Source organism: Aedes aegypti, unplaced genomic scaffold, assembly GCF_002204515.2.
Source record: "Aedes aegypti strain LVP_AGWG unplaced genomic scaffold, AaegL5.0 Primary Assembly AGWG_AaegL5_hic_scaff_668_PBJ_arrow, whole genome shotgun sequence".
In the NCBI taxonomy this organism is placed as follows: Eukaryota; Metazoa; Arthropoda; class Insecta; order Diptera; family Culicidae; genus Aedes; species Aedes aegypti.
This window is the reverse complement of record NW_018736350.1, coordinates 1-15,182: the sequence shown is the minus strand read 5'-3', so window position 1 is coordinate 15,182 and position 15,182 is coordinate 1. Positions and strand designations below refer to the sequence as shown.

The following is a 15,182-nucleotide window of genomic DNA, read 5'->3' as shown; positions in this document are numbered from 1 at the left end:
TTTGACAGATATAATTTACATCAATCTGATTCCAACTACAGACATGGTAAAATCAAGCGCATTTCTGGTCTGCTGAAAAATGCCGGTGCGAGCGCTTAAGCACGCTTAAGTTTACCCCCTAAATGGTAGTTTTTACCTGAGACGAGACTCGCGAAGACGGTCTTCTTTTTCTGTGATTGCTGAGTTTTTTCTTATTCCACTTTGCGTTTATACCAATTATGCACATGCTGTTCAAACCCTCACATAAACCTCTCAGCAAAAAATGATTGAGTTTGCATCACATCGAATCACAAATAGCCGTTTGAGTGAAATTTCATGCCAGCAAACGTAGCAGACATTAGAAATAATTAATCCTCTGCTTAGATTTATCAGCAACTTTGGAAAAAAACTGCTCGCGCGACTGAGGTTTTTAACAACAGTTTACTTTGAACACAATGACTTTTCACTTGTTCAGCCATAAAAACGGTGGGCTGCATTTGACGTTTCGTGAGAGGGGAATCTGCGGCTGCATATGACGTTTGATATTTCCTCTTCGCGAGTCTCTCTCAGGTTTTTACCGCACAAATTTTTTGCGTGTAGGCATTTTTCCGCTTTTTTTTCCTGTGTAGGTATAAATGAGCCTATGCATGCTATAAAACGTTTGACTTTTACTGTGCGCCCTGTTTTCAAGTTTGCCCGTGAGAGAGAGCGAGACAGCACCAACACACGGCGCACAGTAAAAAGTCATGAGAACAAAAGAATTTATGGCACGTACAGAGGCTCATGGATCGACTGTGAGCCTCTGTACGTGCCATAAATTCTTTGTTCTCATGACTTTTACTGTGCGCCGTGTGTTGGTGCTGTCTCGCTCTCTCTCACGGGCAACTTGAAAACAGGGCGCACAGTAAAAGTCAAACGTTTTATAGCATGCATAGGCTCGTAGCGATTGGACATGGACATCCCTTTTGTAAACATCAAATGTGTTGAGTCGACTGATTGTTATTGTTAGCTTTTTCTTGGTGTTTCGTTGAGATTTTCCTAAGCAGTGAAATTCGTCATTATTTTATTCATTGTCTGTTCAGAAAGATCCGAAAGTATTACCAATATGTCGCAGGCGGTCAAGGCTCAGCTGGAAGTGAAATCCAAGTGCGAACAAGCGCAGCATACCATCAAAGGGCTGTATGATTGGGAGCAGGAAGTGAAGCAGAAGGAGGCCCAGTCTCGACAGCAAGATAAAGAGGTTAGTTTTATCTGGAAAAGTCCCCAATTGGATACCACTTTGTTTCTAAGAAACGTACGGTAAGGAAAAGGGTGGTATCCTTTGGAATATAATGTAGTTTGAAGTGTTTGTTATTTTGTAGATGTGTTACTGTTTTCAACTTTTCAAATCAGTATTAAAAAATAAAGAAATCGCTCCCTTCTCCGAATAGTTTAAAGCTGCCATTTCTCCATTTCTAGGGTAGTTTGGGGATTTAAGCACTAAAGACTATACAAACAACAGTCAGAAATGTTTTATAAATTGAAGTCTCGTAAATAAAGCAGTAGCCTGGACCACTATTATATGGAAAATGTAAAGTCTCACTCCAGTCCTATTTTGGGTTCCATATTTTGGTCCCATGACACCTGTGTAATATTTCAGTTCGATTGGTGGAACTATAATTTATCACAAGCTTTTCAAAGTTTATATGGGATTTACTATTGATAAACTTACATTTTCAAAGAAACTCGTCAGAGGTCGCCCATTGACCTCTATAAAAATCTATTCTATAATACTCCTCAGATTGCACCATGTCCCAAGTTTATTATAGAAACACATCTACAGTAAGTATCAAATATTGATATCCAACCAGTTTGTTTCTATCTTTATTAACGAGTTTTTTAGCCCTGGGCTAGTTCATCTCGGGACTAACGGCTTTACTTTCCATCCGAAGGACCAGGTATTCGGTGCTTATGAAGCCAAACTTTTTAGAATTGTTGCGTCGCTACCAAACTAGATCGCGCCAGTGTGAATCGCGGACACACCTCAATTCGCCGCTTTTTAAATCAGTCTTTAAGTGGGCCGCTGCATTCTTACGATGCTTATGAACACAGCGTACTGTTCAAATATTAGTTCGCAATGCTTGAAGATTGAGAAAAAATAAATAAAATAAAAGTTTTTCCTTATTTTTGCTGGATTTATAATAATCCAACATTTTTCCGACTTGTTCCAACATCTTTTTCGAATATTATTTATTCATGTATACAGTACATTACCTGTACAAAAAACATGAACACCTCCATGATTAATTTTGGGCAAATTCCTCTATAGAATATCTGAAATCCGGCGGTAAGATTCACTTCTATATGAAGCATATTTCAACATTGTAACATTGATCAGCCGGGTAACATTAATCGGAATGATCCTCCTAGTAAGAAGCTGAATCTAATCAAATCTATTTATTTATTTATTTTTATTGAAAGTGTATCTTAATACAAAGATTCAGACAATTTGACCGAGAAAAATCTTCATGCCAAAGTACCCTCCCCTTGGTTATGCGACCTTGCCGCGATGGGAGGGCATAATCCATTAGCCCATATGATGGAAACAAAGGCGTAACCTGTAGTGGTGGTATCACATTTTTGGGCATTTTTTTGCTTAAAGCCGCGTCCTAATTCATATGGCATAGACGCAATAATATCTCGGATGTGATCCAACGGACATTCTGCCGTAATTGATAGAATTGATGCCCATTTTCAAATAATCAATCTATTCGAAGTGGACAATTAATACTATTGGTGACGTTCAGTTTGCCTTTTGCTAACCAGAATGATCCGTAGCCACTCTTACTATTAGCTAGCTAGATACATCGTTATCATATACGACGGCAGGGAATACTTAGGAACTCTTAGGAAAATGACTAAGTACATAGTTTCCCAAACTGTGGGTCGCGACCCCCTGGGGGGTCGTGAGTCTGTATTTGGTGGGTCGCGAAAAAAATCCAAAATATTAATTTTATTTCCAAGCTTTTTAAAGTTTCCAAAAACTTTGACCACTGGCTAGAAATTATTCATCATAGAATCACTAGAATTGTTTCTTCCAGTGATTAGGCATGGGTCAGCCGGCACTATCAAAACTAATCTAAGGCTAAAATATTTGAATAATTATTAAAAAAAAGGGTCTATAATCGAGCTTCCATGAGTCAAAGAGATTATCAGCCCATGGATATAGCGAGTAATGTAACAAATATTTTTTAATAAACTGTTTTGAGAGGAATATCATAGCACTCTTTTTTTTTAGTGTGATTCACGGTGTCAATATCTCAATTATTATCAAACTTTCATGCTCCATGGACTTTATGGTTGGAAGAACATAACATATTCTGTCGAAGAAAATTTCCCATGCATTTGGTATGGGACTGTTTTAGCTGCCAAAATTTGCTTTGCTTGTATTTTGTATGTAAAATAACCCTTAAATTTGAAAATATTTCATTTTCTCCGACCAGAATATTTTTTAAACTTTCAGGGTGTGAAAGAAATTTGCAAGTGCATGCAACAAAGTTATAATAGAAATATTGATCCCGTTGTGGTTTCCGAGAGCAATGTTGAGCAATAGGACATCTACTCGTGGAAGTTTCACATAATTGGAAAATTTTAAATTTTGCAAGAATATAATCAGTTCTATATGGAATTTTTGATAGATGTCGAGACATTCAAACAATTCATGTTGTTATAAAAGTTTCCTATGTTAATGTTTTCATCTTGTAACGAGAAGGTGCGTGTTAACAAATAGATTTTTTATTCACTTGTAGTTTCAATCAAGCATAGCGCATGCCAATATCAATTACGTCTTGTGATCATATCCCAATCCGAATTAACAATAAGTGACATCAGAAGCTACAGTACACAACTTGTCTATGGACAATTTTCCTCTGGTGGGTCGGCAAGAAATATGCTTATTGGCTAGGTGGGTCGCGAAAACCAAAAAGTTTGGGAACCTATGCACTAGTAGATTCACTGAGTAGAAATAAATGGCGGACAATCTTATTTTAATATGGTTTTTACATTGCCATAATAAGAAATACCTCTTTTGTAACAGCGGTAAAAATAATCTAATTCCAGCTTCATTTTCGCAAAATTTTACAAGTAGAAAGAAGGGCGTTGTGAAGCATTGCATTTGCCACCGAAAAGTGAATTCTTGTAGGAGGACTGTAATAGAAGCCTGAGGTAACTTACTCTTCAATATTCACTATAAAAATAAACTATGGAAAGTAAGACGCTGAGATCGATCATTAGGTACACTTGCTAGTTTCGAGAAAATGTTGAACATACAAGGAAAGCGACTTTTTTCTTTAAGGATATATGAACGGAAATGACAATAAATACTTTTAACAACAAAAAAATGAAATTAACTAGAACTCTTACTAAACAGCCTAATATTGTTTAAGACTTGACGACAATTGACATTTAAGGACTCTATTCTTACGTAAAAGACAGGAGTAATCAGAATAGCACTTGAATGACAAAAATATTCAAAACCATTTCGACTAGACAGTATTAGTAATGACACTACTACACTTACTATTTCAAACAATTTTCTGATGGAGCTGCTGATTTGCACAATGCTTTCTTTTCTCAGAAGTAAGGGAATATGGGTACTTTTCAAAAACTACCACGTCACAATACTAATAAAAAAGCAGTGTTCATGTGGGCGCCATTGCCTAGTCCGTCTGAGTATTGGTCCTGGTAGAGGGGAAACTTGGCAAAAGCCAGACCGAGGGTTCAGCCTTGACAAGTTTAAGCTGTCAGGCAGCTCCAACTGAATACCATACAAAAAAAAATCTCCATGCCAAAGTGAATCATGGGAGTGTCTAAGTAGTTCTTTTTCTTTGCTCTATGTAGGGTAAAAAGTGGCACGATGGGTCAGGTTGCAAAATAGGTCAGTGTCATTTTGAAGCGCAATTTATATTTTTTTGTGACATGAATATTTTTTTCGATGACAAACGTATAGCTACTTGAGGAATACGTGTTGGTTTTATTGATTCTTCAAAATATTAATGAAAACCGCTAATTTTCGTAAGCGATTCATTACATTTCTAAAGACAAAGTGGTAGTAAGAAAAATTGTGATGTACTGCATACCTATTTGTTCAGAGAAAAAATTAATTCAACAACAGGGTGAACCCATTTTTCCCTTGGGTTCAAATAATAGTTCAAGATGCGTTCCTGAAAATGCTCGTTAAAAGGCGGATATCAAACTTTTTTTTTAACTTTTCATTCGCTTATTATCATATCTTATTAATGGTGAAATTATTTTTGTTCTAAGAAACAAAAAAGGTCAACTCAAAATTGTGTATTAGAAGATACGTGGGTCCTGACCCATTTTTCCCTTGAGTTTCAAATTATAGTTTAAGCATGCGGTCCTAAAAATGCTCGTTAAAAGGTGGATATCAAACTTTTTTTTAACTTTCATTCTTAATGTGTGAAACTAATTTTTTTTCTAGAAACAAAAAAAGTCAACTCAAATTGTGTATTATCTTCTTACTTCATTATATTTGTAAAGATTGGACTAATTTTTTAAAAAGGGAGCTGAAAATCGTTATGAAAATAGTACTGACTAAATCGAGTCATCTGTGTAATCTTAACAATGAACTATTCAACTAGGGACCAACAAACGTCTCAGCAGAAAATTTGTTGCCTGAACGTTATAGTAAACTTCGACTGTAGAAATAGTATGTTTTTCGTGTGGCTTTATTTGTAGTTGTGTTTTAAATGGGAAACGCTCAATGGTGCAGCATAACTGAAATGTGGTTTTCGGGTACGTTTCACAGGAAGGATTTACGACACCGATCAGAAGTCATGTTGATTAAAATGAATAAGTTTGCGGAAGATCAACTAGCTTCAGAAAAACAGGAATTATTCAGCGAATCAACTATTTCGAAGGATGTCAATGAAGCAGAGCATTATAACAGGAAAGGAAATGAGTTTTGTAGAATGGCTAAAGTGGAGCAGATGCAAGCTCGTACAATGAAAAGCTCGACCTTGATGCTATCGAAATGTATACCCAAGCCTATTGAACTCAACAGTCACAAGCCAGATTATTATCTTAACCGAGCCTATTGTTATTTCAAGCTAGAGCGATATGAAGAATGCATTTCTGATTGTAATTCTGCAATTGATCTGGATAATACGTATACCAATACATACTACCGTAGAATGTTGGCGTATGAATACATGGGGCAATAGTGCAACAGCCTACACAGAATGTCAAAGAATTTTGAAAATGACGAAAGATGCTTCTGATATAACAAGAACCAAACAAGACATGCAGAGGATTGAAGGACGATTGAGAACTGAAGCAGACAAGCATAAGGCTTTGGGAAATAAGTAATCTCTCAAGTAAGGACTATGAACAAGCATGTGACTGTTTCACGAAGGCCGTTTCCGTCTTTCCTAATGAACCTATCTATTATAACAATCGTGGCTTAGCTTATTATCACCTAAAGAATTATGACAGCTGTTTGGAAGATTGTAATAAAGCCATTGAGCTGGATAATAATTACTTTCGCCCTTACTACCGGCGAGCATGCGTTCAAGAGCATCGTGGAAACTACCAAGAAGCCATAAGAGACTTGAAAAAGTTCCTTGAATTAGTGAAGGACGAGAAACAAAGGCAAACCGCGGTAAGAGATTTGGAACGTTTGCAACAGCTTCTCCATAAAGAGAAAAACCCTGAGCCTCATAATTGGGATGAACTACGGAAGAATACGTCCGTTATTAAATTTCACCCAAAAAGCTCCTCATCTACGTTCTAAGGTAAATTTATTGATTATTATCTAAGCATTATACTAAAAAGCACAATATCTTTACAGAAACCACTGAAAAGGATTGCTATCTCTGAAGTTTCTTGCTCTGTCGATCCAAAATCAAATCCTTCCAACTATGTCATCGCATCCAATTACGAAACAATTCCAGACTCAGTCATTGACAAAATATTCAACAATAATACCGGTGAACGTGTAGTGGAACCAAAAGTGGAAAACAAGTTGGAACATCCTGTTTCCATCGTCTGCGAAGTCCAAGTTAATGCAACTTTTTTTCGCCTCCCACTACACCATCAAGTCCACCTAGTGAACCATTCGGTAAACCAACAGCAAGTTGTGAATCCAATTCCTTTGGTAACAACAGTAACAAAGTGCCTAGCTGTCCTGAGTTGCATGAAAAAGGAGCAAACGACTATTAAGCCGATCTTGGATTCAAAGAACCGCTTCCAGTATGCCGCAGCCAGCAGAACAAGTGAAACAAGAGAAAGAAAAGATTAATCAAGGAAACGTAAGTTTGCGAAACCATTGTTGCATTGCATGATTGTTTTTTTTTTGTGCGTTGATCTACAACATGCTATCGGCGTGTTTTCTTGTTAATATATGCTCATCGTTTGGTTCGAAGTGTTTATATGCAAACTAAAAAAGATTACTCAATAGGCCTCCGAAAGATTGTACATACCTAAGTATTGTAAGTTCGGTAAATTGTTAGAAAATGATACCCAAATTCGAGCGCATCCAGATGCGAATCGATTGCACCCTGCTTCCGAAGTTAGGTATCTCGCATAGGTTCGAAGAAAAATCCAACTTCGGCGAGGAACCATTTCTAACTTTTTACCACACATGTCATGGTTATGCACCAAAGACTTCTAGTATTGCATTTGGTCCCTTGGTACTGGCAAAAGATACCCAAGTTTGATACTACACTTTTCACGGTATTCTAGATATTGCTCTATTACCGTATGTGCCATAACATTTTGGGCAACTGCAAAGAACATGGAGGTCTTTCGTGGTTGATGGTACTTAATCTGCAATTGCTGCATATAAACAGTTATTGTATAAGTTGAATTTTCAATTTAAGTTCATTTTAGTAGGAAAGAGTCTTACAAATGTCGTGGTAATGTTATAATTAAATTATAACATCTGTTGCTCTAGTGGGGTCTTTCCCACTTTAAATCAACTTCAATTGTACTTATTCAGTAATGCTAGCCTCTTGTAAACCGTTTACATGCATAAACAGCAGCTTGTGTAACATCCCTGGGCTTGGAATTTCGCAGCGAGCGTTGATTCCAGATAATTGATCGCTGTATTTTGTGGTGTTGATTGGAGGTTGCATGAACTTTAAAACAATGGCAGTTTTATTTTACAATCAGATTTTTTGGGGTATTCTATCCTACTGCATAATACGGTTACCATTCATTGAAATCATGTATACTACAGGAAAATATAATTTCGAGTTGGTGAGAAGATTACACACTGAGGGGAGGGTTAAGACCCAGTTAGACCCTTGAATGTGCAATGTGGTTTAGTATATGGGAATGCCATTGACGATTTGTAATCTTCCACGAGGTATTTCGAGACCCAACAGGGCGCGTGCACCGGGTTGCGGATAGGAACAAATGGAGATCAGCAGCATCGACTTAAATAATAAAGCAAAATGCCGTTCTATGACTAGGTGATGTTAATTCACTCTCTGGGAATTCTGGCCTTGATATTAATTTTTCACTTGAAAAATAATACAAAAATGATACCTAATAAAAACAGAGCACCCTTACTGCAGTAATCAATCTGATACCATCAATTTTCTATATTTGACATATGTTTTTCTTCAAAAATCAATGAGTGTTTTTTTAAGAAAAACAATGACATGTTTTTTTTTTTTGGAAAACAATTATATGTTCTTCTTTAAAAAACAATGATATGTTTTTCTTCTGTCGTGTTGTTTTGTAGTATTGGTTGCTTCGTTTAGTAGCGACAGTTTGGTTTTGCGATTGTATTTATTTATAATATGCTTTCTCCCTTCATCCTGATATTTTGTATGGTCAAAACCATAGCTAGAGTTACATATTTATCAGTAGCACAAAAATGAACAGACTAGGCTGCGCTAGCCGGAGTCTCAGATGCGTCTACCCAAAGTTTTTAAGCAAAAGTCACTTCCTAGTTTTTTGAAAAACGCATTTTTTCACGAATTCAACAATAAACAAAATTCAATGCGATGACATATAGTTTTTTCCGACAAAAAATCGATTATTACAGTCAAGTGAACATGTTCGAGCAAAAAAAAAATAATGTTTGCTAACACTCAACATTTATTTTACCCGGAAAACAACACATATAAACGTGATTCCTGAGCTTTTTTTGTCTGTAAATTAAAACTAAAGGTTGTAGGCATATAGTTTTTTCGGCAAGAATTTACTTGTAGAAGTCTATACCGAAATATGTTCTCTAGACTTCTTTAAGCAACCTCGTGCAGAAAAAACATATAGTCTTCGATATTGATTTACAGGCAGAAAAGTTTAGAAAAGATTGTTTTGTAGTTTTTCACTCACTGTTCACTGTTCTCAAACATGCCCACTTTTTTAAACAAGTACATCAATGTCGAAAAAACATATCCTAGATTTGAATTTAAACTGATCCAGAAAATAGGGTTTTCGTAGTATATTTAATAAAAGAAATTTGGATTGTGATCAAAAATTTCATATCTGCTCAAAACATGTTTACTTGACTTCTACAAGTAAATTCATGCCGAGAAAACTACATGTAACTACATAACCTTGAGTAACCTTCAGCTTTGATTTATAAACGAACAAACTCAGGACATAAGTTTTTTTTGTGTTGTTTTCTAAGTAAAAACAATTGTGTTTGTAGTCACAAATTTCATTTTCTACTCAAACATGTTCACTTGACTTCTAAAAGTGAATTAATGCTGAAAATGCTACATGCCATAAGCTTCAATTTGGTTTATAGACAAAACAAGCACAGAATATACGTTTTATGTGTGTTTTCTTTGCAAAATAAATTTTTAATGCAATTGGAAATTTGTTTTTTTACTTAAACATGTTTATTTGACATTCACAATCAATTTTATGTTGAAACAAAAAAATATATGTCATTGCTTTGAGTTTTGAGTAACAGAAAACTGGTTAAAAAATAGGGCCTTCCTTAGTAGTTTTGGTAAAATAAATTTTGAGTGTAGTCCAAAATGTATATACCTTCCCAACACGTTCACTTGACTTCTACAATCAAATTCATGTTGAATTGCAATTTACAAGCAAACGGAGCCTTTCTCAAAGTTCTCAAATATGTTCACTAGAGCAAATTCATGCCGGAAAAAATCTACATGTCATATCCTTCAAAGTTGATTTACAAACGATCTAGCTCTGTGAATACGTTTTTGTGTAGTTTTTCGTGGTAAAATCAATTTTAAGTGCAATCAATACATTTTTTTCAACTCAAATATGTTCATTTCACTTTAACACGCAAATTAATTATGGAAAAACTACACGTTATCGCCTTAATTTTTAAACAGACGTTATCGGCCAACGAAACAAACGAAAAAAAGCTAAGGAAAAATCCGTTTTTGTGTTGTAGAATAAAATACATTTTGAAAGAGATCGGAATTTTTTCTATTTTTACTGAAACATGTTCATTTGACTTTCATAATTAATTTAATGATGAAAAATCTACATGCAGGGTGTCCATCCATCCGGGAAAAGCGGGAAAAACCCGGGAATTCCAAATGACCGGGAAAAAATACGGGAATACCCGGGAAATTGTAGAACACACCGGGAAAAAATATGTGTTCGAAACATAAGAGTATCAATTTGTTTTAATTTTTGAAAATTAGGTGAACGAAACAGAAAAAAATGGCACAACGACTCCCAGAGTACTCTAACTTCGAATGAAAACTTACTTTTGGTGAGATGCTAAAGGGATACTTAACAGTTTTAAGCTAAAAAATTGTTGCTTTCTTGGAGAGATTCTTGGCAATTTTTTTCTGCAATTTATATTCATTTCTTCCCTGGGCTTGGGATTATATTTTCCAGGGAGCGATGAATTTTGATAATTGATCGCTGTTGTTAGTAGTTTTGATTAGATGTTGGGTAAATTTTCAAAGCAATGGCAACCTTTTTTATTACAAAATTTAGATTTTATCTTCTGACCTAAAGATTCTGGTTAAACTACTGTACTATGCAGTTGGGCTGCACTACGCTATCACTCATCAAAATTACTTTCACTTCGGGAAAATATAATTTCAAACTGGCGAGAAGATTACAGACTGAGGGTGGGTTAGGAGCACAATCAGACCCTTGAATGTGCAATGTGGGGTAGTAATTGGGAATGCCATTGACGGTTTGTAATCTTCTACGAGGTTTTCGAAAACCAACAGGGCGCGTGCACCGGGTTGCGGATAGGAGCAAAGGGAGATCAATAGCATCTACCTAAAATAATAGAGCAAAAAGCCGTTCCATGATTAGGTAATGTTAAGCGATCTTCTATGGTGTTCCTAGTTTCTATAAATTCTTCACTCACTGGGAATTCTTGGCCTTGATAATATCATAGTGATAAAAACATAAAATGATACCTAATACTTAATAAGTACAATGTAGCTTTAATGTAGTTATAAATGAAATAAAATCAATTTCTATACTTGACAAGGTTTTGAAGACAATCAATGAGTGAAAGAACTACCTATTAGAACAGCCACATCAGCTAAGTATATACATATACAAATGTTGGTCATAGGGTCATGGCGAGCATTCGATATGTATGTCTATGACTGATTCTGATCTAATAGGGGCACTAGAAGACCACGCGGACAATTTCGAAACAAATTATTTTTATACATCGGTCTTACGTTCCGAAGGCTCAGCTATGCTGCAAAGTAATTTTATAAGTTATTCATTACTGCTGTTTAATTGTTTATAATTCTAACAAAAACTACATAATTAACTCATTACTAATCACTGTTTCCTATATTCTCTTTTTCTCTTCTTCTTATCTGTTGCAATGATTATGAGCATCAACTAATATAATGCATGAGCATGCACAATAAGAATAATTTCAGGTATTGAAAGCAGTAACATGGATAACCTGGATAGAATAGCTTCGAAAAGGGCGCTCAAAATATAATATTTCTGGTCAGGGAAGTATTTCATCAAGGGTATGTAAAATTTTTCCATTATTAACACCTAGATCACACAAACAAATGAACTAATATCAAATATTTTTTTAAATATTTTTATATAAATCAGCATCGTCAATCAGTGTAAAAACAGATAAAGTTTGTAAAGTTATCACCATCGATTAAATTGCGCTCTGTATAGTAATGTTCAATCAGTATTCAAAATCTCCTAAAGCGTCGCATTGTGCCATCAGCAGCCCTTAGCATCACTCTCATATTGTTATTATTTTGTTGTTTATAAAATTTCTAGAAAGCGATCAGCATATTCTTTCTTACTTGTACAATGGCCGATCTATTTGGAATTTTAATAAGTTCAATCAAAACTTCAAAACTCAAATTAAATTGCTTTCAGCACATTTACATTTTGCAGCATTAATCGCATTACTGTGTCAAGTCTTCTCCATTCCCTATACCCTACCCCAACCCTTCTTATCCTTTCCGATGGTGTTCAAGTGGTCCGCATAGACTATTACGGCCATTACCTATCCCTTACACCCGGCTTTGACTGACTTTGCGCTCTCATTGCCCCACCAAAACGCTGCAAAATGAAAATGAAAATGAAATTTATATTCATTTCTTGTGAGATGATTTGAACATTTCTGGCGGAGGGATATTCAAGCCGATTCAAAGGAGATCGTACGAAAACATCCTTGAACAAATTCTAGGATCCCTAGAGATTGTCGACAAGGTTCTTGTTTAAATGCTTGATAGATATCTATAAAGATTCTTGGCAATTATTGAAAAGAATCATTGCAGTAATCATAACAAGACTCTAGGCATATACTCGAAGGTGCTTTATAAAAATCACTGAAAAGTTAATAAGAGTATTACTAATAAAATTTCAAGTAGATCTCTGGCTATTTTTCTTTTAATTTTTAGGCAAATTACGAACGATTGGTAAAAACTTATCTAGCATGATTTTTGGTGAACTTTCTAAGGAAACTGAAAACCTATGCAAATTTATTTGCTGTCACTGTTTGACAGATTCCTGGATATAGTTATTCATGGTTAAGACTTGTTTGGGTTGTTTGTACTATGGCAAGGTCCTTATGAGGTCCCTGGGTATTTGAATGGATATCTGCATATTTGCAGTGAATTCTTTCAGCGATATTCTCTTAAAATATCCCTAATAAATTCATGGTGAGATCTTTGGTGGATGAATAAATGGTGAGATCCTTTATGTATTGTTGGGCCAATTTTTGTTTATTTTCTTTTTCGAGATTCTTAAAAAAATCTTAGATTGATGGAAAGATGCTGTTAATGAATGGATCATTGAGATAGTTTTTGCAAGTGCTCACCGCATCATAACAAAGGCGCCACTGTAAAGTTAAATTGATTTAACATTGTGACAGCAGTGCTGTTTCTGTCAAACACAAGGCTACCGTGGCGCTTATCTATGCTTTCCATAGCAGCCGTTTTGGTTATTTTAATGATCCATTTATGGACAATTTTCGATTACTTTTTCAAAATCGACGTAAGTAATTTTCATACAGTTTTGAGAAAGTTAATTAAGAAGAATCACAACCTGTATTTTTGAAACTATTTTTGAAATGAATCATATTTTCAACATTTTTTTCGCCGTGTACATCGCTCATATTTTGCATACAATCAGCTAGCGTTCTATTAAACTACTATTATTTTCCACAAAATAAAATTATGACTAAAATGAAATTAATATTTTGAAAGTCAAATCAACTATCCAAACCAAAAGGTCTGAAAATTACGGAAAGTATTAGGTCCTAGGATTATAATGTAGCCCGGTTTTAAATTTTTAGGCATCCGGGAAAAATCCGGGAATTGAAAAACTGATTTAGAATGGACACCATGTACATGTCCATCACATTGAGTTTTGAGTTGGGTCCATAAATAGGAGTTTTCCCTAGGTATAAGAAAATTTTGGGTGCTATCGAAAAATTTCTATTTTTACTCAAACATGTTTACTTGAAACCTACAAGTAAATTCATGCCGTAAAAACTACATGGCATATACTGCTGTTTTTCATTTACCAACAAAAAAGCTCAGGAGATTCGATTTTTGTGTGGTTTTCTGGGTAAAATAAATTTAGAGTGTTATCGGAAATTAGTTTTTTTACTCAAACATGTTCACTTGACTTTTACAATCAGTTTTCATGTCCAAAAAATACATGTCATCACATTGAATTTTGAGTTACAGGCAAATGGGAGTAAAAAATAGGGGTTTTCCTAGTATATTAGGTAAAATAAATTTTGAGTGGTTATCGAAAATTACTATTTCTGCTCAAAACAATGTTCACTTGACATCTACACCGGCAACGCGGATCTACTCAAATTTGAGTTGTTTCGACGCAAAACCGTAGTTTGAGTCCAATAACCCAAATTTGGCTAAATTTCCCAAGGCCACCATTAGGTACTTTGCCTTTAAAGCCATAATAAAAATTTACTTAAATTTGGTTTGGTTCAACGCAAATTGAGTTCAATCAACCCAAGCTTGAGAAATAATGCATTTTAACCCAAATTTGGCTCATTGGGCCAAACTACCCCATTAGGTAGGTGCAGCTCCTCTCTTTTTTTGACAACATTGGTGGGGAAAAGAGAGAATATCGAGAGATTTTTGGGTTGAGAGAATAATCGATATAGGGGAACTTACGTATTGTCGGCAGCCTAAGCAGCTGAACTTTGAAGAACACAATTATACAGAACAATGAAGCACAACAATTAGCAGGATACACCTGAACTGCACTTGAGCACTCTTTATTTAGTAATTATTATGCACAAAACACTATTTTGTTCTCTAAATCATCTATTTTCCCTCACCAAAGTCACGAGGCACTTGTTCTTTTATCGGCAATGCATTTACTATTGTCGGCAACAAAAATGTTCACTTCGGCAATCCAAAACTTAACAAAAACTAGGTTATGTATTGGTAACTTTTCGTATTTGTTGACAATGCCTGAATTTAAACGTCACTCATTATATTCTACCCGTTGAAAGGGCCAATGCAGAAAAAACAGACTACACTGAGAACAGCATTGCATGCAACTGCAGTTATAAATAGAATAGCTGGGAGTCATATTGAATACACAACGCCACTAAATTTGTGCAGACTAAGGCACCGTCCACAAATTACGTAACGCTCTAGGGGGAGGGGGAGTAGGCTCAAACACAAAATTTATTTTTTCATACAAAGACCCTTGCGGAGAGGGGAATGGTCGAACACGATTCTCTTGATTTGTTCTTATTGCGT

At 35.4% G+C, this 15,182-nt stretch overlaps 2 long non-coding RNA genes across 2 annotated transcripts; both read left to right on the top strand.

Annotated features, from left to right (window-relative positions):
* The first annotated feature begins 1,070 nt into the window (after positions 1 to 1,070).
* LOC110681288 lies at positions 1,071 to 5,914 on the top strand. Its single transcript, XR_002503154.1, has 2 exons — positions 1,071 to 1,219; positions 5,786 to 5,914. It is a non-coding gene; the product is annotated as an uncharacterized LOC110681288 (long non-coding RNA).
* An 808-nt stretch (positions 5,915 to 6,722) lies between these two features.
* Positions 6,723 to 7,163, top strand: LOC110681287. The gene is made up of 2 exons (XR_002503153.1): positions 6,723 to 6,770; positions 6,827 to 7,163. It is a non-coding gene; the product is annotated as an uncharacterized LOC110681287 (long non-coding RNA).
* The last annotated feature ends 8,019 nt before the right edge of the window (positions 7,164 to 15,182 follow it).